Source organism: Leopardus geoffroyi, chromosome C3 (assembly GCF_018350155.1).
Source record: "Leopardus geoffroyi isolate Oge1 chromosome C3, O.geoffroyi_Oge1_pat1.0, whole genome shotgun sequence".
Taxonomy (NCBI): domain Eukaryota; kingdom Metazoa; phylum Chordata; class Mammalia; order Carnivora; family Felidae; genus Leopardus; species Leopardus geoffroyi.
This window is the reverse complement of record NC_059338.1, coordinates 124,032,559-124,057,782: the sequence shown is the minus strand read 5'-3', so window position 1 is coordinate 124,057,782 and position 25,224 is coordinate 124,032,559. Positions and strand designations below refer to the sequence as shown.

Below are 25,224 nucleotides of genomic sequence, written 5' to 3'. Positions count from 1 at the left end.
GTCCCTCACTCTCTGCCCCTCTCTCACACTCTTGCTCTCTCTCAAAATAAAAATAAACAAAAAAATATACATGTAGCCATGAGCCACAGATGGATGTTGAGGGCTTGAGATGTGGCTCATCTCAGTTGAGATGTGTTGAAAGTGAAATACATATTGGATTTCAGACTTGATACAAAAAAAGGTTAAATTCCTCTTTTTTAAAATATTGATTGCAAATTGAAATAACATTTTGGATATAGTTGGTTACCTAAATATTCTAAATTAAAAAAAACTAATTTTACCTGTTTCTTTTTCTTAATGTGTCTAGGGGAAAATTTTAAATTATGTGTGCTAGCATTTTTGTGTCTGTGTTTTTTTTATCGGATGGTGCTGCTCTAAACTTCCTTTTCTGTTTGAATTTCCATCTTGCTTATTTTAGTCTTCATGCTAGAGTTCCTCTTCCATCCTCTTTTTCAACTTCGAACCATAGTATACACTTATACAACTCTCTCTGAACCAGACCCTGGACCAAGTACCATAAAAGTTTTGTAGTTCTTAGAACCACCCTAGATTATGTTCATTAACAATTGTTTTCCGCATTTAGATGAAACTAAAGCTCAGAGTCTAGGTAGTGGTCCCAAGCCATACAGTGGATACAAGTCAGAGAACACATAGGAGCACACGTTTATCTCACTGTAAAGCCTGTGCTTCTAGCCACCCGGCTCTAATGCCTACACTGCCTCAGTTTATGGACTGTGGAGTATTGCTTGCAGGATAGTAGGCTCATGTACCTTACATGGGTACTGTTCACATTTTGGGTGAGAGAATTTTCTACTGTGCTGGCAGATGGCAAGCATCCTACGACTTCGCATCCTAAGATCATGGCCACAGAATGCTCATGGCACCCATCAGCCTACCCCAAACATCCCATACACTTCCATATGTCCTATAAGGGTATGTACCATACCCGGTTGAGAACTACTGGATAGAGCAGTATATCTCAACTCCATGTCACCTGGTGTCAGGTAAGCCCTTCTTTCTGCTAAGCGCTCATTTAATGTCACTTGACCCCTTAGCAAAAGATAGAAAGTAGTGCCTTCATTGAGTATTTTTGTTTTCTTTTAAATGGTCATATGCTGGAATGTATTCTGGCTAGTTCTACAACACACGGGATCTCTTGGGGATTCACTTTCACCCCAGATCTATCAGGTCTCCTGTTTTCTATGCTTCAATCCTTTGTTGCTGATAACCTAGTAGACATTTCCTTATAGATGTCATGTTTAATTTCAAACTTGTTTAATCTTCCTAAACTATAATATGATGATGTAAGTGCTTGGGCTTTGGAAGCAGAAAGTCCTGTAATCCAGTTCTGGCTCCCTACCCTTTAAGAACTGTGTAACTCGAGGGGCGCCTGGGTGGCGCAGTCGGTTAAGCGTCCGACTTCAGCCAGGTCGCGATCTCGCGGTCCGTGAGTTCGAGCCCCGCGTCAGGCTCTGGGCTGATGGCTCAGAGCCTGGAGCCTGTTTCCGATTCTGTGTCTCCCTCTCTCTCTGCCCCTCCCCCGTTCATGCTCTGTCTCTCTCTGTCCCAAAAATAAATAAACGTCGAAAAAAAAATTAAAAAAAAAAAAAAAGAACTGTGTAACTCGGCAAATTACTTGACTTCTGATCCTTAGTTACCTACCTTCTTTGTAATAAGATACCACATTGTCTGACTCATAGCATTGTTCTAAATGTTAAATGAGATAATGTATGTAAAGCACTTAGCCCAAGGTCCAGCACATAGTAAAGACCCAATGCCTCTCCATTACTGCTGAATAGAACTTTCTGTGGTGAAACGGGCTATAACATCCGCACTATCCAATAGAGTGGCCACCAGACACATGTTTGTGGGTATTGAGCACTTGAAATGTAGTGAGTGCAACTGAGGAATTGAATTTTTATTTTGCTCAAATTTAATCAATTAAAATGTAAATTTAAAGACCCATGATGCTAACCTCATGTTTTCCAAAACTGAGTCTCTTAATTTTGATCCCAAACCTACTCCTCTTGCAGTATTCTCCATCTTAGTACGTGGAAGTGGCATTTTTCCAGTTCCCAACATGAAAGCCTAGGAGTAATCTTTAATTCCTTTCTTTTTCATACCAAATCTAATCCGTAAGCAAATTATTTCAACTTTACCCTCAGAATATATTTAGAATTCAGTTACTTTTCACCTCTTCTGCAGATACCATCCTGGTTCAAATACCACCATCTCTCCTCTGCTCTCCTGTTGGCATTTTTATTCTCCCAGAGCTATCATTTTAAAAAACAAGGTTAAAGTATATAATCCTCTGTTAAGAAGCCAAAGTCTTGGGGTCACTTTGACTCAGTCGGTTGAGCTCAGTCAGTTGGCTCAGTCGGTTGAGCATCTGACTTCAGCTCAGGTCATGATCTCATAGATTGTGAGTTCAGGCCCCGCGTTGGGCTCTGTGCTGACAGCTCAGAGCCTGGAGCCTGCTTTGGATTCTATGTCTCCCTCTCTCTCTGCCCTCCCCCAACTCAATCTCTGTCTCTGTCCCTTTCTTTTCTCTGTCTCTCTCTCAAAATATAAATAAACATTAAAAAAAAATTTAAAAAAAGAAGCCAAAGTCTGTACAGAGGTCCTATCTATTCTTGCCTGTGTCTCCCAACTTCCCGATTCCTCTCCTGATTTCTTCTCCTATGGCGCCCCTCTCACACATTTCCCTTCAGGCACTGACTTTTTTTTTTTTTTTTTAATGTTTTTATTTATTTTTGAGAGAGAGAGCACGCGCACAAGTGGGGGAGGGGCAGAGAGAAGGGGAGACACGGAATCTGAAGCAGGCTCCAGGCTCTGAGCTGGCCACAAAATAGAGCCCAATGTGGGGCTCAAACTCAGGGACTGCAAGATCATGACCTAAGCCGAAGTCAGTCTCCCAACTTGAGGAGCCACCCAGGGACCCCAGGCATTTGACTGTTGTTGACACAAGTGTGCTCCTGCCTCAGGGTGTTTGCACGTGTTGCCTCTGCCTATAACAGTCTTTCCTAAGGAATCTGCAACCCAGGTTTTTCAGCTTTCTCACTTCCTTCAGGTGTCTTCTCAAATGTTCCCCTAGGAATAAGTCATTCCAGACCACACTATATGTAATAGTTATCATGCCTCCCCCATACTCCCTGTTCCCCTACACTGCCCTTGTCCTTACCACCAGTCCCGACTAGCTATATATCTACTTAAAACTTTGGATGGGGAGGGGGTTATTATCCGTCTCTCCCACTGGAATGTAAGAAGTCCGTGAAGAAGGGACTTTGTTTTAACAGCGTTCTCTAGCACTTGATTAGGAAGCAACTTGGCACACAGGAGATACTCAATAAATACCGTTGAATGATTAAATTCTTTAATTAATGGCTTCTTTGTACTTGTTTAACACATTTTAATATTATTTAAGACCCTTCATGATTTTACTTCAATTTATTTTTGAAACCATATTTCCTGCCCTTCGTCCACACTGTTCAAATTTAATCTGGTCTTTTACTTACACTAGAATAGTGTGCTTGATAATGATAGAATACGGATGAAATAGGGAGTGAGGGATTCCATCATTCTTCTGAACTGGTAGGTCATGACATTCTGCTCTACCAGTAAATAGGCTGCCCAATTTCGGTCAACGTGTAAAATTTATCTTACTACAGCTGAGTACGGCCAACAGGCAATGTTTATCAGACAGAACTTGATCTGAGTTGTTTGTGGAACATGGTGCAGATTAGATCTAATTTACTACAAATAAGATGGATTCATATAAATCAAACCCTCACCGAAGAAAAATATGCAGGCAAGAGATGACTTAACTTTTGGATTATGTCTTTGAGTGCTACAAGGGCATGACCTGTTTTCTTCAAACACAATCTGAGTGCCTAAGGGTGAATGATTATGTTGAATCACAGCGGTGCAATCAGCCGTGCAATCTTTGTAGGCAATATGAGGTTTAGTTATATGCAAGTAGAATTATGTTGCCTTTATTGTCATTCAGTGGTTTCTTGAGTCTTAATCTCAACTGCTTTCCCCAAATCTGGTGTTTGCGCTATAATTTAAAAAAGGATGGGGTGGGCTGGGTGGCTCAGTTGGTTGAGAGCCCAACGCTCAAGGGGCGTGAGATCAAGCCCTGCCTGTTGGGCTCGGCCCTGGGGGTGGAGCCTGAGGGTGGAGCCGCTTAACATTCTCTTTCCCTCTCCCTCTGTCCCCTGCCCACCCCGATTGCGCATATGTGCACTCTCTCAGAGTAAAATAATAAAAATACAAGTTTGGGAACCATGTGTTTACTACCTAGATTTTAACGCTGCCTGTGCAACTTCGGTTATTATTCAATTCCTGCGGCTTGTTAATCAATGATTATTAGTGCTTGTTGTATTTTAAATTCACTTTTAAGTTTATGAGAATAATGATGGCTTTTTCCTGGGTTTCATATACTCACTGTTTTCCTTTTCTGGTGTTGTCCTCTTAGAATTCACTGCCCTTTAGTAGGTCATGTGTGATGTGGATTAGTAGGAAGAAATGATGAAGCTGGTAAACTGGTTTAAAGAGCTGCGTGACACATGTTTTGAAATATTGTGAAAGGCAGGGTGGTATGACTTGTCACTGGTCCCACAGCAACTGGAAAATAACTCGAGTCTTATGACATCTGGTCTGACAGACCAGTCACCAGATCATATGTGAACATTTCCTTGGGATCAAGTCCGTCGGCTCCTCCCATTCGTCCTTCTTCTACTCTGCACACTTTGAAAATGCCTGAGAAGAGAACAATGATACTTCTGGAAGAGTGCTTGCTATGGTGCCGATGTCACATGGTATGGTGAACAAGATAGAGCAGGGTCAGGGGCCTTTCCTTTTTCATGGAACTAACATCGTCGTGTGAGAAGATAGAATCGTGGACAGACAATTGTAACAGATGGCACAGAGCGATAAATGCAGCAAGAAAATAATATTAAAACAGTAGTGTGATAAGCAGTGAGTAGGGTTGAAGCTACTTTGTATGGGATGGTCAGGGAAGGCCTCTCAGGAAGGGAATGTTTGAACCGAGCCTTGAATAATGAGCAGAAAGTAAGCAAGTAAACACCTGGAAACAGAGTATTTTTGTTTCCTCTCTAGGCAGAGAGGTTAGCGACTACAATAGCCCTAAGGGGCGGACAAACCAAGTGACAGAGTGACAGAAGCTTGTTGAAAGTGAAGCCCTGAAGGGCACAATATAGTCTAATACTTGGGTAGGAAACAGAGCATGTGGGATCTGGGGTTTATTTGAGGGTCGGAAGAAACTATTGGAGGGTCTCGAGTAGGAAAGGGCAGAAGACAAAAAGATAATAATAATAAACTTAGTTTCACTTTCAGTAATAGAAAACTTGATGTTTAGAAAAACCCTCTTACTAAAAACAATGGAAAATACTGGAAAAAATATTTTTTTAAATGTCTTTAATGTGACAAAGAGCTAATAAAATAGTGAGGAATTATTTGTCATGGATCTGGGAAACAAGATTACAAGCCCAACTTACAGGGCTGGTTTTACCATGGAGCATTTATTTCTGGTTCCAGAAGTGGCTGAGAGGCTGAACTGTGTTTTTGGCAACAAATGAAACAATTGGCTTTTGTCTGATGGTAGATGAGCTGGCTTCATCTTCTCCCGAATTAGAAAAAGTGTTCCTAATAGTTGAAAATTTGGGGATAAGGATGTTCATCAGAGGGCTATGTACTCTAGCAGAGAATTGGAAGGCACGTAACTTCTAGAAAGTGGGGGATTGCTTAAATAATAATGGTATGAACATATGATACAATACTAACAGGCATAAACAATAAAAGACTACTAAGATCTTGGGAAAAGCTTCATAATGCACTGGAAAGTGAAAAGAAAATTTGACTATATTATGTACATGTTGTCCCATTGTGTAACAATATGTGCATATATGTAGAAAAACATAAAAAATGGTAACAGTGGTTATCTCTTGCTATTGGGTGATGTTTAACTTCTTATTTACTTGCTTCTCTAAGAAAAATTTAAAAACATTTTAATATAGCTATATTTATATTTTTAAGGATAAATAAATAATATATTAGAAAATACTACAGAAAAAAATACCACAGAAAAGTACAAAGAAGAAAATAAAAGAGCCCTGGAAGTCTCACTTCCATAGAATATCAATATTAATATTTACTTATGAATATTCAGATAATTCTTTATGCATCTATGTGTATATAGATCTAAAACATTTCATACATGGGATCATACAAACCAATATTCTAGTCTTGCTTTTTAACTCAAATATTTACTTTTTAATTGAAGTATAATTGAATATAATTGAATATAACATTCGCATTAGTTCTTTAACTTAAGTATTTACTTTTTAATTGAATATAATACAATTGAATATAATATAACATTATATTAGTTTCAGGTATACAACATAAAGATTTGCTATTTGTATACATCACAGAGTGATCATCACAATGAGTCTAGTTACCATCTGTCCTCATACAAACTTACCAGAAAAATTAAGTTTTTTTCCCTTATGATGAGAACTTTCAAGATCTATTTTCTTAACAACTGTTAAATATATAATACAATGTTATTGACTATAGTCATCATGCTGTACCTTACATTCCCATGACTTATTTATGACTGGAAGTTTGTACCTTTTGATCCCTTTCACCTATTTCAGCCACACCCCAGCATCCCTCCCCACCAGCGACCACCATTCTATTTTCTGTACCTTTGGGTTTTGTTTGTTCATGTGTTATGTTTTTAGATTCCACATTTAAGTGAAATCATATGGTGTTTGCCTTTATCTGACTTATTTCACTTACCATATTACCCACTGGGTCCACCCATGTTGTTGCAAATGGCAAGATTTCATTCTTTTTATGGCAGAATAGTATTCCACTTTATATGTATATCACATCTTCTTTATCCGTTCATCCATTGATAAACACTTAGGTTGTTTCCATATCTTGGCTATTGTAAATAATGTTTCAGTGAATGTGGGGATGCGTATATCTTCAAATTAATGTTTTCGTTTTCTTCAGAGAAATACCGAGAAGTGGAATTGCTGGATCATATGGTAGTTCTGTTTTTCCTTTTTGAGGAATAATCTCCATGGTGGTTGTACCAATCTACACTTCTACCAATAGGGCGCAAGTGTTCTCTATAACCACAGCCATGTCAGCATTTGTTATTTCTTATATTTTTGATAATAGCTATTCTGACAAGTGTGAGATTATATTTCATCGTGATTTTAATTTGCATCTCCCTGATGATTAGCGATGTTGAGCATCTTTTCCTGTGCCTATTTGGCCATGTGCATGTCTTCCTTGGAAAAATGTATATTCAGATCCTCTGTCCATTTGTAATTGGATTATGTATTTTTTTTGTTTGTTTTTGAGTTGAATAAATTCTTTATATATTTTGGCTATTAACCACCTCTCAGATATATGCCTTGCAAATATATTCTCCCACTCAGTAGGTTGCATTTTCATCTGTCGATTGTTTCCTTCCCTGTGCAGAAGCTTTTTAGTTTGATGTAGTCCCACTTATGTATTGTTACTTTTGTCACCACTACCTTTGGAGTCAGAGCTGAAAAAATATTATGAAGAGCAGTCTCAAGGAGCAGACCCTCTATGATTTCTTCTAGGACTTTTATGGTTTCCAGTCTTCTATGCAGGTGTAATCCATTTTGAGTTGGCTTTTTGTATGGTATAAGATTAATGGTCCAGTTTCATTCTTTTGCATGTGGCCCTCCAGTTTTCCCAACACCATTTATTGAAAACATTGTACTTTCCCCATTGTAGATATATTCTTGCATCCTTTATTGTAAATCAACTGATCATATATGCATGGGTTTATTTGTGGACTCTATTATTCTAATGATCTATGTGTCTGTTTTTATGCAAATACCATACTGTTTTGATTACTATTATTTTATAGTATAGTTTGAAATTTGGGAGTGTGAGCTCTCCAGCCTTGTTATTCTTTCTCAAGATTGTTTTGGCTATTCAGGATCTTTTGTGGTTCCACACAAATTTTAGAATTGTTTGTTCTATTTCTGTGGAAAAATACCATTGGAATTTTGATAGGGATTGCAATGAATCTACAGATTTCGTTTGGTAAGATGGACCTTTTAACAATATTAATTCTTCCAATCCATGAGCACAAAATAGCTTTCCATTTATTAGTGTCTTCTTCAATTTATTTCATCAATGTCTCAGAGTTTTCAGCGTACAGATCTTTTACCTCCTTGCTTAAATTTATTTCTAGATATTTTAGTCTTTTTGATGCACTTATAAATGGGATTATTCTCTTAAATTCTCTTTCTGATAGTTCATTGTTAGTATACAAAAATGCAGGAATGGTGTGGAGGGTGGAGTGCTCACCTGCTGACACTTACAGGCTAGAGTAAGGATAAAAAAACGACGTCCACGCACACCTGCAATCAGCAAGGCAGAGGGAGAGTGTAAAGATGGCTCCCGCCTGTGCCTCCGACCCAGAGAGAGTCCCAACAAGCTTCTGCACCTCCAGCAAGTGACTTAAGGTTAGCAAATGAATCTCCTTCACATATGGCCTAGGCATTTTTCAATCTGTTGCTTTTATGCTGGGTCCTGGAGCAAATAAGTCTGTGTGTGAGCCTTCTAAGAGTGGAATCTCTGTCCCCTATGGTATGTTTCTCCTGCACGTGAGCCCCACTGGTTTTCAAAGCCAGGTATTTTGGGAGCTACCTCTCTGGGGCAAGGCTAAGGGTTGGGGTGCCTGATGGTGAGCACATACCCTTCCTCCCCAGAGAGAAGTTCAGGATTTGTGAGGCCCCTCCTGGCTCCTTCGGATTGTAGGTTGCTGGGGGGGGGGGGAGGGGGAGGGTTGGGGTTTTTTGAAAGACCTGTCTCGCTTCCTCTGCCAGTCTTGATGTGGCCTTTTTATCATTTGTTGTGGAGAATCTGTTCAGCTGGTTTTCAGGGTTTTTTTCTTTCAGAGAGAATTGCTGCATATGTGGCTTTCTCAATTTGTTGTGTCTGTGGGTGCAGCTGAATTCAGGGTCTTCCTTCCTAAACTGCTGACTTGAACCACCCTATCCATGTTGTTTTTTAATTTCATAACATTTAACTTTACTGCAACTCTGTTATTTATTTTATCAATTGCCTAATGATAAACATTGAAGGTTTTTTTTTCTTAAGTTTTCAGTTATTAACTATGGTTAAATGAACATTTTTATACATTGATGTAATAGAATCTTTTAAAGATATTTAAGAAGTATTTACCCTTCAGCTAGACATAAGCCAGGTATTGCCAGGTTGCAGACAAGGCTGACCTCAAAAAGTTGTAGAATTTAGTAGTACCTGATTAAAGAAATGTCTACCCTAGAAAATATTTTGCCTCCAAGAAGCACTTAAACTGTTTTAACAAGGACCACATTTTTTCCTTTATACAATTAAATATCTAAAGGTAGGGAAATTCTGATTCTAAAGTCAACCCTCATGGACAAGTTAAAGAATCAATATTTTATTTGTGGTGGGACAGTTTGGCTCTTGCTCGTTTGCTGGGCTTTATGCAAGACCATGGTGTTTACCTGGGCACAATTCCAAGGGCCTGTATTCTCATTCTCATCTGCGTGGATGGCCCTGCGAGGTCACGTGAAATCTGTTTGGTTATGCCACTGATGTCCTGGTGTTTGGTGTAGTTTGTTTCTTGCTTGGTTGGTGTGTCGGTTTATTACTTTTCTGCAAGAAACACAGGGGAGAAAAATCCCAGTGATATGTTTCAGAATTTCAGAACAGTAGTAGTGAAGATAGCGTTCACTCAGAAGTTTGAAAAGTTACATATAAGAGAACAACGATTTCTTTCATGGTTTAGACAGAGTTGGTTTGACAAAGGTTTTCAGTAAATCACACAGCCAAATATAGAAGCAAAGCTTGCTGACTCAGTCTATTGCACTAACCACTAAATTCAGCTTCCTTCCTTAGCCACACAGGGCAGAAACACAGAGGGAGTGGGAAATATGCCGCTCTTTCTGGAACAGGCAGACTTCTGGAAAACTGCCAGTTCTGGAGGTTAACCTGTGTAATGCATCATTTTACGAAATGCATACCACACCCAGAAACCTTGGAGAAATCATCATGACACAGATAAGATCATCTCAAAACTTTCTGATTTCATCTTGAAATGAGTAACATGTCAGTAGAAGTTTCTGATGATAAGTTAAATTCTTTATTCTGGAAATAGGAAATAATCCTAGAATCCTAGACAATTTAAATCAGTGTTGATTCTGTATGTTTGGGCAGATTCTGTATGATGGGGAAGTAATGCTATTTCAGTTCCACGTATCAGGGGCACAAAGACACATTAAAATAAGAAGTAAGACACCAGACCAGAATGAGCCAACACAATGTTAGTGAAGGCAATAAATCTAAGGGATGATTTCATAAAAATGTCATCAGAATATTTGCAAGTAGAGAATCACATTTTGTCTATCATGTCTCTTATTTCATTGTACCTAAGTTTTATAAACTTGCAGTCATTCGTTTTGATCTAGGAGAACTTTCTTTATATCAAGAATGAACTTATATACAAATTTCATATCTCATATACAAGTCATGTCTTCCTTATTGTATTAGCTTTGATTAGTTAGCTGATGAGGTCTAAGTGTCCCACCCCATTGTCAGTATGTTCGAGATGGATTGATTGATTAATTGATTCATTCACTTCAGCAAATGTATGTGGGGCCCCCACAATGTACCAGACATCATGCCAAGGGCTGGGTATAAAAAACTGGATGAAGGTGGAAAGTTCTTGTCTTTATGGAGCTTAGAGTCAGCAGGGAGAGATGGACAAAACCCAAAACTAACGTAGGAGCACCTGGGTGGCTCAGCCAATTAAGTGTCCGACATTTCATTTCGGCCCAGGTCACGATCTCACAGTTCATGAGTTCAAGCCCCACATCAGGGTTCTTTGAAGTTCTGTGCTGACAGTGCAGAGCCTGCTTGGGATTCTCTCTCTCTTTTTCTCCCTGCTCTTCGTTCGCTCATGCATGAGTGCTTGTTCTCTCCCTCCAAATAAATAAATAAACAAACATTAAAAAAGCTAGTGTAATAATTATAGGTTGACACAATTGCTATAAAGGACGAAAAGGATGCTTGATGAAGAATAACAACAGGAACCCATAATGGGTAAGGAAGGGACAGCCTCTCTGATGAGGAGAAATTTAAGCTTAATCCTGAAGGAAGAAAAGGAACCAGGCAGGAGGCAAAGAGGGGAGAGAATTTTTAGCAAAAAGAGTAAATGGCCAGAGGATGGAAGAAACTTGATGTCAAGCCAGGTGGAGCCCCTGAGGAGGAAGCATTGTGCTGGGGCAGGTGGGTATGGACTGGGTCAAGCTCTGCTGGGAAGTCACATGGAAAGTTTAAAAAGAGGTAGAGACACATATATCTCAATCATTAGGGCCAGATATATTTTTGAATTCAGAATTTATTTTGCATTAAAAAAATTTTTTTTAAATTTATTTCTTTTGAGAGAGAGAGTGTGTGTGAGTGGGGTAGGGGCAGAGAGAGAGAGAGAAGGGGAGAGACGGAGAGAGAATCCCAAGCAGGCCTCAAGCTGTCAGCACAGAGCCCCACGTGGGACTGGAACCACGGTGGGGCTTGTACTCACAAACTGCAAGATCATGACCCGAGCCTAAATCAAGAGTCAGATGCTCAACCCACTGAGCCAGCCAGGTGCCTCCAGAATTTGCTTTGTATGTTAGAATGTTAATATAATGCACAAATGAAACCATAAATTAACCCATATATTACATAACTCTCCCAGAGGCACTCGGGGGTGGTACCCTATCATCAAACACATTAATATACCTGCAAGGAAACATGAATATTCACACAAAGACTATGAACATAGTGAACAAAGACTATGTATGGCCCTGCATCAGTTTATCTCAGGCTTTCTGCCAAATGAGTTCAGCTCCAATTAGATTTTGCCACCAACTAAATTATTTAAAAAAATCAGTTTTCAGAGCTTTGGATTTTGGATTGGTGGATGAGAGATTATGGACCTGTAAGTATCCTCCCTTTCCCCAATCATTTGACAACAGTAATTTATGTATTCAACAAATTATTTTTTTGAAGACTTTTCTATGTGCCAGGTAGTATTTTGAATGTCCAAAAGAAATGACATTAAACATGGAGTGCCTGGGTGGCTCAGTCAGCTAAGCGTCTCACTTCGGCTCAGGTCATGATCTCCCGCCGGTTGGTGAGTTCAAGCCCTGCATCAGGCTCTGTGCTGACAGCTCGGAGCCTGGAGCCTGCTTTGGATTCTGTGTCTCCCTCTCTCTCTGCCTCTCCCCTGCTCACACTCTGTCTCTCTCTGTCTCAAAAATAAATAAAGATTAAAAAAAATAAAGAGTGGGCACCTAACCCACTGAGCCAGCCAGGCACCCCTACAGCTATGTAAACTTTAAATGTTAATTTTTTACAGCACAATATTACTTGCAACCACAGGGACAACAAACCTGAATAAGCCAGCACAAAGCCTCTCAGTACATAGGCTCACGTAGAAGAATCTAGTGCCAAGTTCTTGGTTAGAGAGTAGTGAGATGCTGGAATCTGCCGCCGGCTTCCCTGAAACTCCTTTAATGTGACGGTGTCCAGATCCTTTCAGAAATTCCTAATGCTCACCTTTGCCTTTGATAATTAATAGTTTATCTGCCTGTGATGAAATATTTGGTGTATAGCATATAGAGGAAACATAAGCAGAACCAAAAACATATGGATACTTCTGGCTCCAGATCATGAATCTCAGGACTATTCTTCCAGTAGTGCCAGATACTGAGGTGAGAACGTCGCATGGTTTCATTTAGTCCTAAAACCAATGAGGTAGATACAAATATTATTTCCTTTTTTTTTTTTAACGTTTATTTATTTTTGAGACAGAGAGAGACAGAGCATGAACGGGGGAGGGTCAGAGAGAGAGGGAGACACAGAATCTGAAACAGGCTCCAGGCTCTGAGCTGTCAGCACAGAGCCCGACGCGGGGCTCGAACTCACAGACCGCGAGATCGTGACCTGAGCCGAAGTCCGACGCTTAACCGACTGAGCCACCCAGGCGCCCCAATATTATTTCCTTTTTAAGAATCAAGGAACAGAGGTTTAAAAGCAGTTTGAAGTGGACACTGGAGCTGTACCAATAAAGAGCGAGGCATGCCTGGGAGTTTCTTCCCCCCCCCCCCCCACCCGGTACCCTGCCCCCAAGGTGGAGAACAAGCAATGACTGACAGGTGTGGGAGTGTGAAAGCTCAGGTCCCTTGCGTCCAGTTAGGACAACTCTGAGATGTAGGTGACACTCCAGAGCTGCCCTGTGGATCAAGCTGAGCCAGCCCTCTGCAGAACTTTGCCTGGGATCACACCTTGTCTTGGTTTCCTCCTCTTCCTGTTCATGCTTCCCCTCCTCTCTTGCCCTCACCCTCTCGCCCAAGTCTTTCCCAAGCACTTCCTCGAACGAAGTGCTTACACAAAAATTCTTGCCTTTGGGTCTGCTTCTAGGAACACAGAACGGCCCTAATGAGACCTGGGGAATTCCTGACCTGGGGGAACCATGAGAGATTAAAAAAAAAAAATTGATTGTTGTTTAAACTGTGATTTGACGTGCAGCTGTGAGTAGTTAGAACTCCCTCCAATACAGTAGGGACTTCTCCAGCTCTTCCTCAGCCGGAGCTATGGCTAAATTCATCATGATCAGGCAGACACATATTCCAGATTTAAAGTTTCCCTTTTCGCCGTAGGGCCTCAACTAACACCACTATCTAAGTCCCCACAGAGTGCCTTGTCTGCGAAATATCGCCTTGGGTCAGGGGACACCCTTTATGGTAAATGAGGTATAACAAAGTTTAAGGGACCATGGAATCCACTGATCCTACCATAACCACCTCTTGAAGGCAAAGCTGAGAGTGGGGTACGATCCTTCAGGATGTGGTTTGTACCATAGAACAAAAGCCATTACTCACTGCTGGGTATACCCAAAGGGAGAAATATGGAGGTTCAGGAACTAGAGGCAGGAATAGGAGTGGCCCTGCTCACCATCACTCCCCGTGACCTACTTCTTGTTCCTCTCCATATGCTTTTATGGCTTCCTTTCACTCTCCCGGCTTGGGTGTACTTCCAGCAGCCACAGCTGTGGTTTTGCATGGCCAGACTGAAGGCATTCTACTCACATGTGCACAGGGCTGGGTGTTCTTGAGAATTTCTGTTCCCCTCCTTTCCCCACCGCTGCTGCTGGCCTGGGTATGGGACACAAAACATAGCTCCCTTGCCACAAATTAAGACAACTCTGAGGCTGAGCTTGCTTCTGGACCCCCCCCCCCCCCACCCCGCCACCGCCACTTCAGGACAGGCTCAGCGTGAGGTCTCATCCTGGCTCCTCTGACTCTCCTTCTTTCTGCTGTAGAGGACCCTCACCTAACTCACATTCTAGGGTCACAAACAAAATAAGCGGGAGGATCAGGACCTACAGTTTATTTTATTCATTGTTTATCTGAATTTCAAATTCAACTGGGTGTCCTATATTTTATCTGGTAACTGTATCAGAACACTAGCACAAGTCTGTCTAATCCCAGTGCCTATTGCAATACTTTTAAATTAATAAATCGTTTTGAATCTGTAAATAAATTCAATGCACATATTACAAAATTCAAAAGGTGGTATAGTAAGCAATAAGCCGGCCTGCCACTGCTGTGCCCAGCCACTCAGGTCTCCTTTTTAGAGGCAGTCATGGTAACCTGATTCTTGTTGATCTTTCTAGAAATATTCTTTGTTAATGCAGGAATAATTTTTGTGTGTGCATCTCCGTAGTTTGCTTTATTCGTTTAACAACCTATCTTGGAGATAGGTCCTTGTCAGCACAGGTAGCGCTCCTTGTTCTCTTTAACAATTACACATTACTTTAAAAAGGCTCAGTTAATAGTCATCTGGATTGTTTTCAGTTGTTTGCTCTTATAGATAACCCAAGTCCAGGCTACATTGTTTTATTCAATTTAATTTTTTTTTTTTCAACGTTTATTTATTTTTGGGACAGAGAGAGACAGAGCATGAACGGGGGAGGGGCAGAGAGAGAGGGAGACACAGAATCGGAAACAGGCTCCAGGCTCTGAGCCATCAGCCCAGAGCCCGACGCGGGACTCGAACTCCCGGACCGCGAGATCGTGACCTGGCTGAAGTCGGACGCTTAACCGACTGCGCCACCCAGGCGCCCCATGTTTTATTCAATTTAAAGAGATGCCAAAATCTAAGTGCAGTTCAACAGGCTGAACTGGTAAGTGCTCCTAAAAGGATTGAGAGATGTAGTTTACTTGATAATAAAGTGGAACGAATTTCAGTGGATGCTGTGCGTGCTACCTAACATTTAAAATTATTCTTCCCCCAGTTAGTGTGCTAGACTATTTTTAGTGAAGAGGAATACACGTCTGCTCCTGATGCTTTACAAGAACTCCCCAAGAAAACTAATGACTATTTCCCCATACAAACACCGTTATTACTCACGATAGGAGTGGGAATTCATGGCACTGTATTATTTTCATCTGGAAGTCCGTGCATTTTCTGAGACTAATGGATAGTGAGTGGAATGCCTACTGCTAAAATCCAGTAAGACAAGAGCGGGTTTTAAAAGCACAGTTTCCGGGATAAGAAGGCCCTGTAAATCAGTACCACTCCTTTCTAGAAAGGCAGCCTCAGAGAAAGTGGAATAGATAGATGCCAGACAGGTTCCCGGAAGATTGTTTTGCTAGCATGTAACAGAAGGGAAGATCTATTCCAGGGCAAGGGGACACAGGTCCAATTTGCTCCGGGTAGAGCCAAATGATGGGTTTAGGGGTTACAGGAGATTGACAAGAGCACATGGTGTGGCATATTGTCAAACAAGGAAGTTCTTCTGGCTGAGAAGATGGTGGGAAAATGGGGTGATGGTGTGGTATGCGTGAAATTATTATTAAAGACTAATGTTTATTCAGGAAAGCTTTCATTGGGTTAGAAATGCTCCCTGCCCTCAGTGGGAAATTTGATCAAATGTATTTAAGCAACATTTTCCCAGTACAGTTGATCAGAAACTTTTTGTTGTAGAATGCCAAATAATATCTTGTGAAAAACAGGTTGAGAAATTTTTATTGCGAAAATAACATAAAATACTGGACTGATAAATCAACGACTCTGTCTTGCGATGTACAATCCTTCTATTTGATTTTTATCTCACTAATTGGCACTATCTTAAGAGTACCCCTTTGCCTCCATGGCCACTTTTTGGCCAGCAGGGTTTGTAACTGCAAAATCAAGGACTCAAGCCTGCCAAATTCATCCACAGGATTTCCCAAGTATCAATGTCTTGTCAACAGATAGACTACTTTAAAATATTACTTTTGTGTGTTATAAAACAGTAGTTTCATTTGATTTACTCTTACCTACTTATTTCTTTAACTTAGTGTAAAGTTGTTCTGTGTCAGAGTCCAAGATTATTTTCTGGAGGTCAAATAAGCCTGCACTAAAAAATGCAATTGCTAAATTTCCTGGGAGCTGCTATTATGGTTGTTAACTGGTGGTAGGAGTAGCTTGCCCATTCAAGATAAAATACTAACTTGTTAGTGTGGCGTAAAAGGTTGAGTGCTTTTGTTTCTAAGGTGGCTTGGGGATAGTGCACCCAGATCACCACTGGTAATGGAGGTTTAGCAGGACAAATAAAGATAAAACAAGATAACTTGGGCTAATGTCTTACTTTCCAGTTATAAATTGGCCTTAGGTCTTGATATTTTCATAACTGGGTCGTTCCATAAACCTACTGGAGAACTGTAACAATGTTTTTGCACTATTTTGTTTGTAGTCACAGCTTAAGTGATTTGCTCTCCCTGTTTTCTATGCCTACGCCCTAAGAGAGAGGATTCATTTACATCAGTTTGTCATCATAACATGCAAAAGTTCTTATTAGGCAGTATCATTCGAAGCTACTGCAAAAGCCATCGGATGCCCTCAAGTTCAACTTCAATTTGGAACTTAGTGCCTCTGGAACTAGCCTAGTTCTCAACTCTGTTAATCACGTGCAGTGTATTAGCATTTTTGTCTCCTGATATACATGCCATGGATCCTAGCAAAAGTCTCTCTAAGGAATTTCTTGCCCTTTCTGTCCTTGAAGGTGATATAATGATTGTGGTCATGGGAACCCAGAGATTCCCACCTGCTACTTCAACTGATCTCCCATTGCCCTTCTGCTTTCCTCATGAAAAGTAGGTGACTTGCTTTTCTCCAAATATTCTATGCTTTTAACTTGCCTCGTTTTGTACATGTACTTCTCTTCTACTAGAATGCCATTCCTTTATCACACAATAAATTCTTCTCAGATTTCCACATTTGGTTAAAGGGGTAACATTTATACATTATCTTTTCTACACTCCCTTTCATGTTCACTATGAGGCTCAAAGAAAACTTCAATAGCCATGAAAAAATTAAGATTAGAGATTAGAATAGTTAGTATATTACTTACAAAATCAGGAGCTTCTATAACATTCAATCCTTGAAATATATAATTGTTCAAATAGGTATGATAGAAGTTTCTCTCTCAATATAAAGTCCCAAAGAGGTCAGTGGGCAACTCTCCTCCAACTAGTGATTCAGAGTTTTTGGCTTGTTGTATCTTCTAGATTCACCATCCCTAACACTTTGCTATCTGCATCCACTAATGGAAGAAAAAAAAAAGGGGTGAAAAAGACGTAACCACTTTTTAACAGCCATCATCTAGTAGTAATACACATCACTTCCACTCATTTCTATTCATTAGTACAGCTCACATGGCCCAACCTAAATGTCTTGAGTTTGGGAAGTATGGTTCCTGACTGGGTGACAGTTTGCTGGTGACAACTGCTGCTGTACAAGGGAAAGCATACATGTTGGTGATGACAGTTCGCTGTCTCTGCTACAGTTAATATTCGTATGTTTGCCAATGACATAAATTTCATTTTAAGAGAGCTTAAGCAACATGTTGTTTTAATGAAGTCATTCAGGGGGCTGTTCTGTGATGCCTAGGAACATCTACAGGGATCAGACAACTCTGGGGAACTTCAGATATGGGACCTAGACACAGAATGCCTACCTGGTTATCTGTTGTCTTTGTTTTATCTGCTTGTTAACTTTGGTCTTTCACATTGAAGAGCAATCGCTTCCTACATGGTAGGGGTGGGAACTTAGCCAACTCCAGGCTTACAGTCTCCAAGTTTAGTGACTCCAGGGGAAAGTGAGAATATGTGTTTATCCATTTTGCTATGTAAAAATCCCAGGGTAAGCGGCATCTGGGTGGTTCAGTCAATTAAACATTTGACCCTTGATTTCAGCTCAGGTCATGATCTCATGGTTGTGGGGTCAAATCCCATGTCAGGCTCTGGGCTGAGTGTGGAGCCTGCTTGGGATTCTCTCTACCTCTCCCTTTGCTCCTCCCCCTGCCCATGCTTGCTCGCTTACTCTCTCTCTCTCTCTCTCTCCCTTTCTCTCAAAAATAAATAAATAAGCATTAAAAAAAAAATCCCAGGGACAGACTCTGGCCAATTTGGCTCATATGTTCCCCCTCTGGACCAATTACTGTGGCCACTGCTAAGAAGTGCTCTGATTGGCTAGGCTGGAGTCCTATGTCCTCCACATTTTAGCAGTGGCAGGCATTGTGATAGCAGTTGTATACATGACAAGGTTAAGATCAAACTCTCCAAAGAAAGGTAGGAGCTGATATTACCAAAGAACGGATAAAGATTTTCTGGGCAGGACAAAAATAAATACATAAATAGATATTTACAGAATATTACAGATGTTTTGTACAAATTAGGAGTAATGAATTGAGACTCTGAGATTTTATTCTAAAAATCAGTTTTCTGTATATTTCCCTAACTTCTATAATAGTAAACTAACTTAAATTTGATAGTAACCTAAAGAAAAACTTTAGTCCTGCCCACATTTATGTTTGTTGCCAAATGTCAAATTTCATTTTATTTGATGTTTTACTTCACCATACCCTGAAACTTTTATAAGGGGCCACAATGTAGGACTGAGACAAAAAAGTCCATTCTTCTGATTGCACGTGAGTCAGACATAGGATAACCATACGTAGGTTTGCTGATGACAGTCCTGTTTTAGACCCGTTGTCTTATGTGAGACAACACATAAAGATGTGAAAAATTTTACAAAAGTATATGAGGAAATAATTTCACTATTTCACTAAATTGCCACTATTTAACATTGTCTTCCCTGGATTACCTATGTTAAAATATGAATCCAAGGATTTTACAGACTTCTGTGCCGAGCAAAAACAGTGCTTCCTTAGGTGACTTCCTTGGGATATTTAGCCAGGTCTAATGGGATCTCTATAGGACTTTAGATTCCTGTTCCTGGAACCTTTAGCAAAAGTAAAGGTGAAATGGATTATAGACAAAATAATTGGAGAGAATAAATTTCTAGAAATTAAAATTTTGTTGCTTTAGTAAATATTTTTCATTAACTAAATAATACATATGTGTAGGTGCCTATTCTTGACTAGATTCTAGTCTTTCTTGTAGGCTAGCTATACTCCCCCCTTTGAGGAATAGGAGATAAAATTTTTATTCTTTGGTTTTATAATGAGCATTATTATATATACTAGGTGCCATTTTCTGGGTACTTGGAATAGTCATGAAAAAAGTGGACAGTGGAGCGCCTGGGTGGCTCAATTGGTTAGCGTCTGACTCTTGATTTCAGCTCAGATCATGACCTCAGGGTCATGAGATGAAGCCCTGCATCACCCTCTGATGGGCATGGACCTTAAGATTCTCTCTCTCCCTCTTCCTCTGTCCCTCCTATGCTCTCTCTAAAATAAATAAATAAATAAAATAAAATAAAATAAAATAAAATAAAATTAAAGCAGACATGGGGTGCCTGGGTGGCTCAGTTGGTTAAGCATCCAACTCTTGATTTTGGCCCAGGTCATAATCTCAGGGTGGTGGGATTGAGCCCCACATCAGTCTCAGGGCTGGGCATGGAGTCTGCTTGAGATTCTCTCCCTCCCTCCGCTCCTCCCCCACTCCTCTCTCCAAAAAAAAAAAAAAAAATTAAAAGTGGACAATGTTAATGTCTTCCTAGAATGAGATTTTTGTGGGGGAGACATAATAAACAAATAAGTAAATATATACTACAGTATCAGTTAAAGATATTGGTTCTGAAGAAATACAAGGCTATGTCCTTATCACTTCTCTTTTAGGTTTACTACATGGGTTTCTTTTGCTTACAGCCAAAGGAGTCTTTTTTTTTTTTTTAACGTTTATTTATTTTTGAGACAGAGACAGAGCATGAACGGGGGAGGGGCAGAGAGAGGGAGACAGAATCGGAAGCAGGCTCCAGGCTCCGAGCCATCAGCCCAGAGCCCGACGCGGGGCTTGAACTCACGGACTGCAAGATCATGACCTGAGCCGAAGTCGGACGCTTACCGACTGAGCCACCCAGGCGCCCCCAAAGGAGTCTTAATAATTATACTCCTGGGGCGCCTGGGTGGCGCAGTCGGTTAAGCGTCCGACTTCAGCCAGGTCACGATCTCGCGGTCCGCGAGTTCGAGCCCCGCGTCAGGCTCTGGGCTGATGGCTCAGAGCCTGGAGCCTGTTTCCGATTCTGTGTCTCCCTCTCTCTCTGCCCCTCCCCCGTTCATGCTCTGTCTCTCTCTGTCCCCAAAATAAATAAACGTTGAAAAAAAAAATTAAAAAAAAATAATTATACTCCTATCTAAAAAATTTCCTATTAGCATTCACCAATTATATTTCAAATTGTGTTTTCATACTTTACCAGCTGATCTATTCCAGGATCTCTCAAAAGTTTATTAGTTATTGAAGGGCAATTCCATTTTGTTTTTAAATGTCTATTTTTTATTTTTGAGAATGAAGCAGAGTGTGAGTGGGGAAGGGGCAGAGAAAGAGGGAGACACAGAATCCAAAGCAGGCTCCAGGCTCTGAGCTGTCAGTACAGAGCCTGATGCGGGGCTCAAACTCAGGAACTGTGAGATCATGACCTGAGCTGAGGTCAGATGCTTAACCAACTGAGCCACATAGGCACCCCACTGAAGAACAATTTCTGACTAGCATCCAGAAGTGAATTAAGAAGCAATAAACATAATCATAAACCACTTCTCCCATAACATTTTGTCCCCATCTGGGAAAATTTTTCTTCCCATGGTCAATCTGAACATCTCTTTAAAATGTATGTCATCTACCTTTTTAGATTTATTTTTAGCCGGACGACATAAGCAAAGTATAGCCAGTGGGTTTCTGCACCCTATGCATCCTTGGTGTCACCCATGTGACACAATTAACATGGAGCCCACCCACTTGGATCTTAGGAAGAGTATGGCCCTGGTTCAGACCAGGATCCTTTCTGGAGAGAGATAGGTAGATCCTAGGGATAAGGGCTCACCGGACCAGTCCTTGGCGACAGCATTGTACATTCCTCTGAAATTTATCTATGTTCAATTTACCCTTTCTTTTTGAACAGAGGTCTGAGAGTATGGATTCTGTGAAAATGTTGCTCAACTTCTAGAATAAACCATAACACTTTAGTTATGTTTGTGGTAAAAGTGGACCTATGATGGGATTAGGTGATCCTCAGTACTCCCAAGTCTCAGGGTGGATCTCATAGGCAGTGGGCAATAGTTATAGCATACTTTTGAAGAGTTGAATGGGGATGAGGACTGGGAGAGAATCCAGCTATATATATTTACAAGAGTCTATTACCATAAGAATATGCCCCCCTCATTCTGGAAATAGAACAAGTGCTGTGTAAAACCCACCTAGCATATTTTCCACTGGCTTTAGTACTGCCATCCCAATGGTGTGTGCACTTACATATACCATATGTCATATTACGTCTCTCTCTCTCTCACACACACACATATAAAGTTTAGGGCATTTGTGGACCCAGTCCATGCATAACTTTAAATCTTATAATTTTATTTCAAAAAGCCGTAGGGTAAGTGAAAGAATATGATGGCCAAGATGGCTACAGTGTTGGGTTATGAACTAGATTAGAGGAAAACTTCAGCAAATTGGAGAAGCATGAAGCAAATAGGAGTACAGAAGTAGGTCAGCTTCTGCTGCTTTAGCTGAAGACTAGGGCCCACATCACTTATTCTGTCTGTAGTCCCAAATTCTAAATTCCTGTTACTAGTCTTTACTCTTGGTAACATAAGTCATCCAAAATCACTATTTTGAACTTAGTTACTGGTATTGTAATTGGCTAGATATCTTGAAAGCCTTCCAGATTTTTATCTACATCATCTAAATATGCTGGATAAACAACAAAATAAATCATTTTAAATCTATAGTTGAGCCAGTAAGAAAGTTAGTCAAATCTTGAAAGCACAAGAATAAAGCACCTTCAATGGATATATCATCCAGACATAAAATCAATAAGGAAACATTGGACTTAAACTATATGTTGGATCAGATGGACTTAACAGACATTTCCAGAATATTCCATCCAATAACAGCAGAATATACATTCCTGTCATGTGCAAATGGAACATTCTCCAGGATACATCATATATTAGGCCATTAAACAAGTCTTAATAAATTTAGGAAGATTTAGATATTATCAAGCCTCTTTCCAACCACAATGGTACGAAACTAGAAATCAATCACAATAAGAACAACAAATATGTTGAAAGTAAACAACATGTTCCTGAGCAACCAATGGGTCAAAGAAGAAATCAAAAATAAATTAAAACAAAATATCTTAGGAGAGGGGCACCTGGGTGGCTCAGTCGCTTAAGTGTCTGACTTTGGCTTAGGTCGTGATCTCAAGGCTCATGAGTTTGAGCCCTACGTTGGGCTCTGTGCTGACAGCTCGGAACCTGCAGCCTGCTTCAGATTCTGTCTCCCTCTTTCTCTGCCCCTCTCATACTTGCACTCTGTTTCTGTCTCCCTTTCTCTCTCTCTCTCTCTCTCTCAAATATAAATAAACATTAAAAAGAAAAAAAAAAGGTACACTTAGGAGAAACGAAAACAAAGGGACAGTATACCAAAATTTATGGGATGCGGCAGAAGCGGTTCCAAGAAGAACATTTATAGTAATAAATGCCTACATTAAGGAAAAAGAAAGATCTCAAGTAAATAACCTAACCATACACCTCAAAAAGCAGGAAAAAGAAAAACAAAATAATCCCAAATTTAGTACAAGGAAGGAAATAACAAAGATCAGAGAGTAAATAAATGACAGAGACAAAAGAGACAATAGAAAGACCAATTAAACTAAGAGTTGTTTTTTTAAAAAGATAAAACAGAAAACCTTTATCTAAATTTATCAAGAAAACAGGAGAAAACTATATATAAAAGAAGAGACATTATAATTGATACCACGCAAATACAAAGAATCATAAGAAGCTATGATATATAATTATATGCCCACAAATTGGACAAACTGGAAAAAAATGGATAGATTCTTAGAAACACACAACCTACCAAGACTAAATTGTGAAGAAATAGAAGATCAGAACAGACTGATTACTAGTAGGGATATTGAAAGGATGCCCACTCTTAACACTTTTGTTCAACATAGTAGGAAAAGTCCTAGCAGAGCCATCAGACAAAATAAAGAACTGAAAGGCATCCATGGGGCACCTGGGTGGCTTAGTCGGTTAAGCATCTGACTTCAGCTCAGGTCATTATCTCACGGTTCATGAGTTCGAGCCCCACATCAGGCTCTGTGCTGACAGCTTGGAGCGTGGAGCCTGCTTCAGATTCTGTGTCTCCCTCTCTCTCTGCCTCGACCCCCCTCACGCTCTGTCTCTCTCTCAAAAATAAATAAACGGGGGCGCCTGGGTGGCGCAGTCGGTTAAGCGTCCGACTTCAGCCAGGTCACGATCTTGCGGTCCGTGAGTTCGAGCCCCACGTCAGGCTCTGGGCTGATGGCTCAGAGCCTGGAGACTGTTTCCGATTCTGTGTCTCCCTCTCTCTCTGCCCCTCCCCCGTTCATACTCTGTCTCTCTCTGTCCCAAAAATAAATAAACGTTGAAAAAAAAAAAAAAAAAAAAAAAAAAAAAGAAAATGTATACATTTAAAAAAAAAAAATAAATAAATAAATAAATAAACGTTAAAAAAAATAATAAAAAAAAAAAAGAAAGAAAGAAAGAAAAGGCATCCAAATTGGAAAGGAAGAAGTATATTATCTCTGTTTGCAGATGACATATTATATATAAAAAACCCTAAAGACTCCAGCAAGTAACTGTTAGAACTAATAAATTCAGTGAAGTTGTAGACTATAAAATCAATATACAAAGATCTGTTGCATTACTATTCACTAACAGATAATGATCAGAAAGAGAAATAAGAAAACAATGACATTTACAATTGTATCAACAATAATAAAATACACAGGAATAAATTTAACCAAGAAGGTGAAAGTTCTATACACTGGAATATATAAGATGTTGATGAAAGAAATTGAAGAAGACACAAATAAATGAAAAGATATTTCATGTTCATGGATTGAAAGAATTAATAAAATGTACAAACTATCCAGTACAATCTACAGACTCAATGTAATCACTATAAAAATTCCATTGGCATTTTCCACAGAAATAGAAAAAAGAATTCTAAAATTGCATGGAACCACAAAAACCCTAAATTGTCAAAGCAAGCTTGAGAAAGAACAAGCTAGAAGCATTGTACTTTCTCATTTCAAATTATATTCCAAAACTACCATAATTAAAACATGAAGTATTTTCATAAAAACAGATACATAGATCAATGGAACAGGTTAGAGAGCCCAGAAATAAATCCATGCATACATGGTCAATTAATTTATTACAAAGTATCCAGGAATATACAGTGGTTAAAGGGTAGTATTTTCTTTTTTTTTTTTAACGTTTATTTATTTTTGACACAGAGAGAGACAGAGCATGAATGGGGGAGGGTCAGAGAGGGGGAGACACAGAATCTGAAACAGGCTCCAGGCTCTGAGCTGTCAGCACAGAGCCCGATGCAGGGCTCGAACTCACGGACCGCGAGATCATGGCCTGAGCCGAAGTCGGCTGCTTAACCGACTGAGCCACCCAGGTGCCCCTAAAAGGTAGTATTTTCAATAAATGGTGCTGGAAAACTGAACAGCCACATGCAAAAGAATGAAACTGGACCACTATCTTAAACAATACACAAAAATTAACTCAAAATGGCTTAAAGACTTAAATGGATTAAAAATGGG

At 40.0% G+C, this 25,224-nt stretch overlaps 2 long non-coding RNA genes across 2 annotated transcripts in view; one reads left to right on the top strand and one right to left on the bottom strand.

Moving 5' to 3' along the window:
* Positions 1–4,131: 4,131 nt before the first annotated feature.
* LOC123585980 lies at positions 4,132–12,884 on the bottom strand. Its single transcript, XR_006706513.1, has 3 exons — positions 12,507–12,884; positions 9,576–9,726; positions 4,132–4,761 (listed from the first exon to the last, which is right to left on the bottom strand). It is a non-coding gene; the product is annotated as an uncharacterized LOC123585980 (long non-coding RNA).
* LOC123585981 overlaps positions 8,257–25,224 on the top strand; it is a 267,199-nt gene continuing 250,231 nt past the window's right edge. The window contains exon 1 of the long non-coding RNA XR_006706514.1: positions 8,257–8,546. This is a non-coding gene — a long non-coding RNA (uncharacterized LOC123585981). The remainder of the gene's footprint in view (positions 8,547–25,224) is intronic.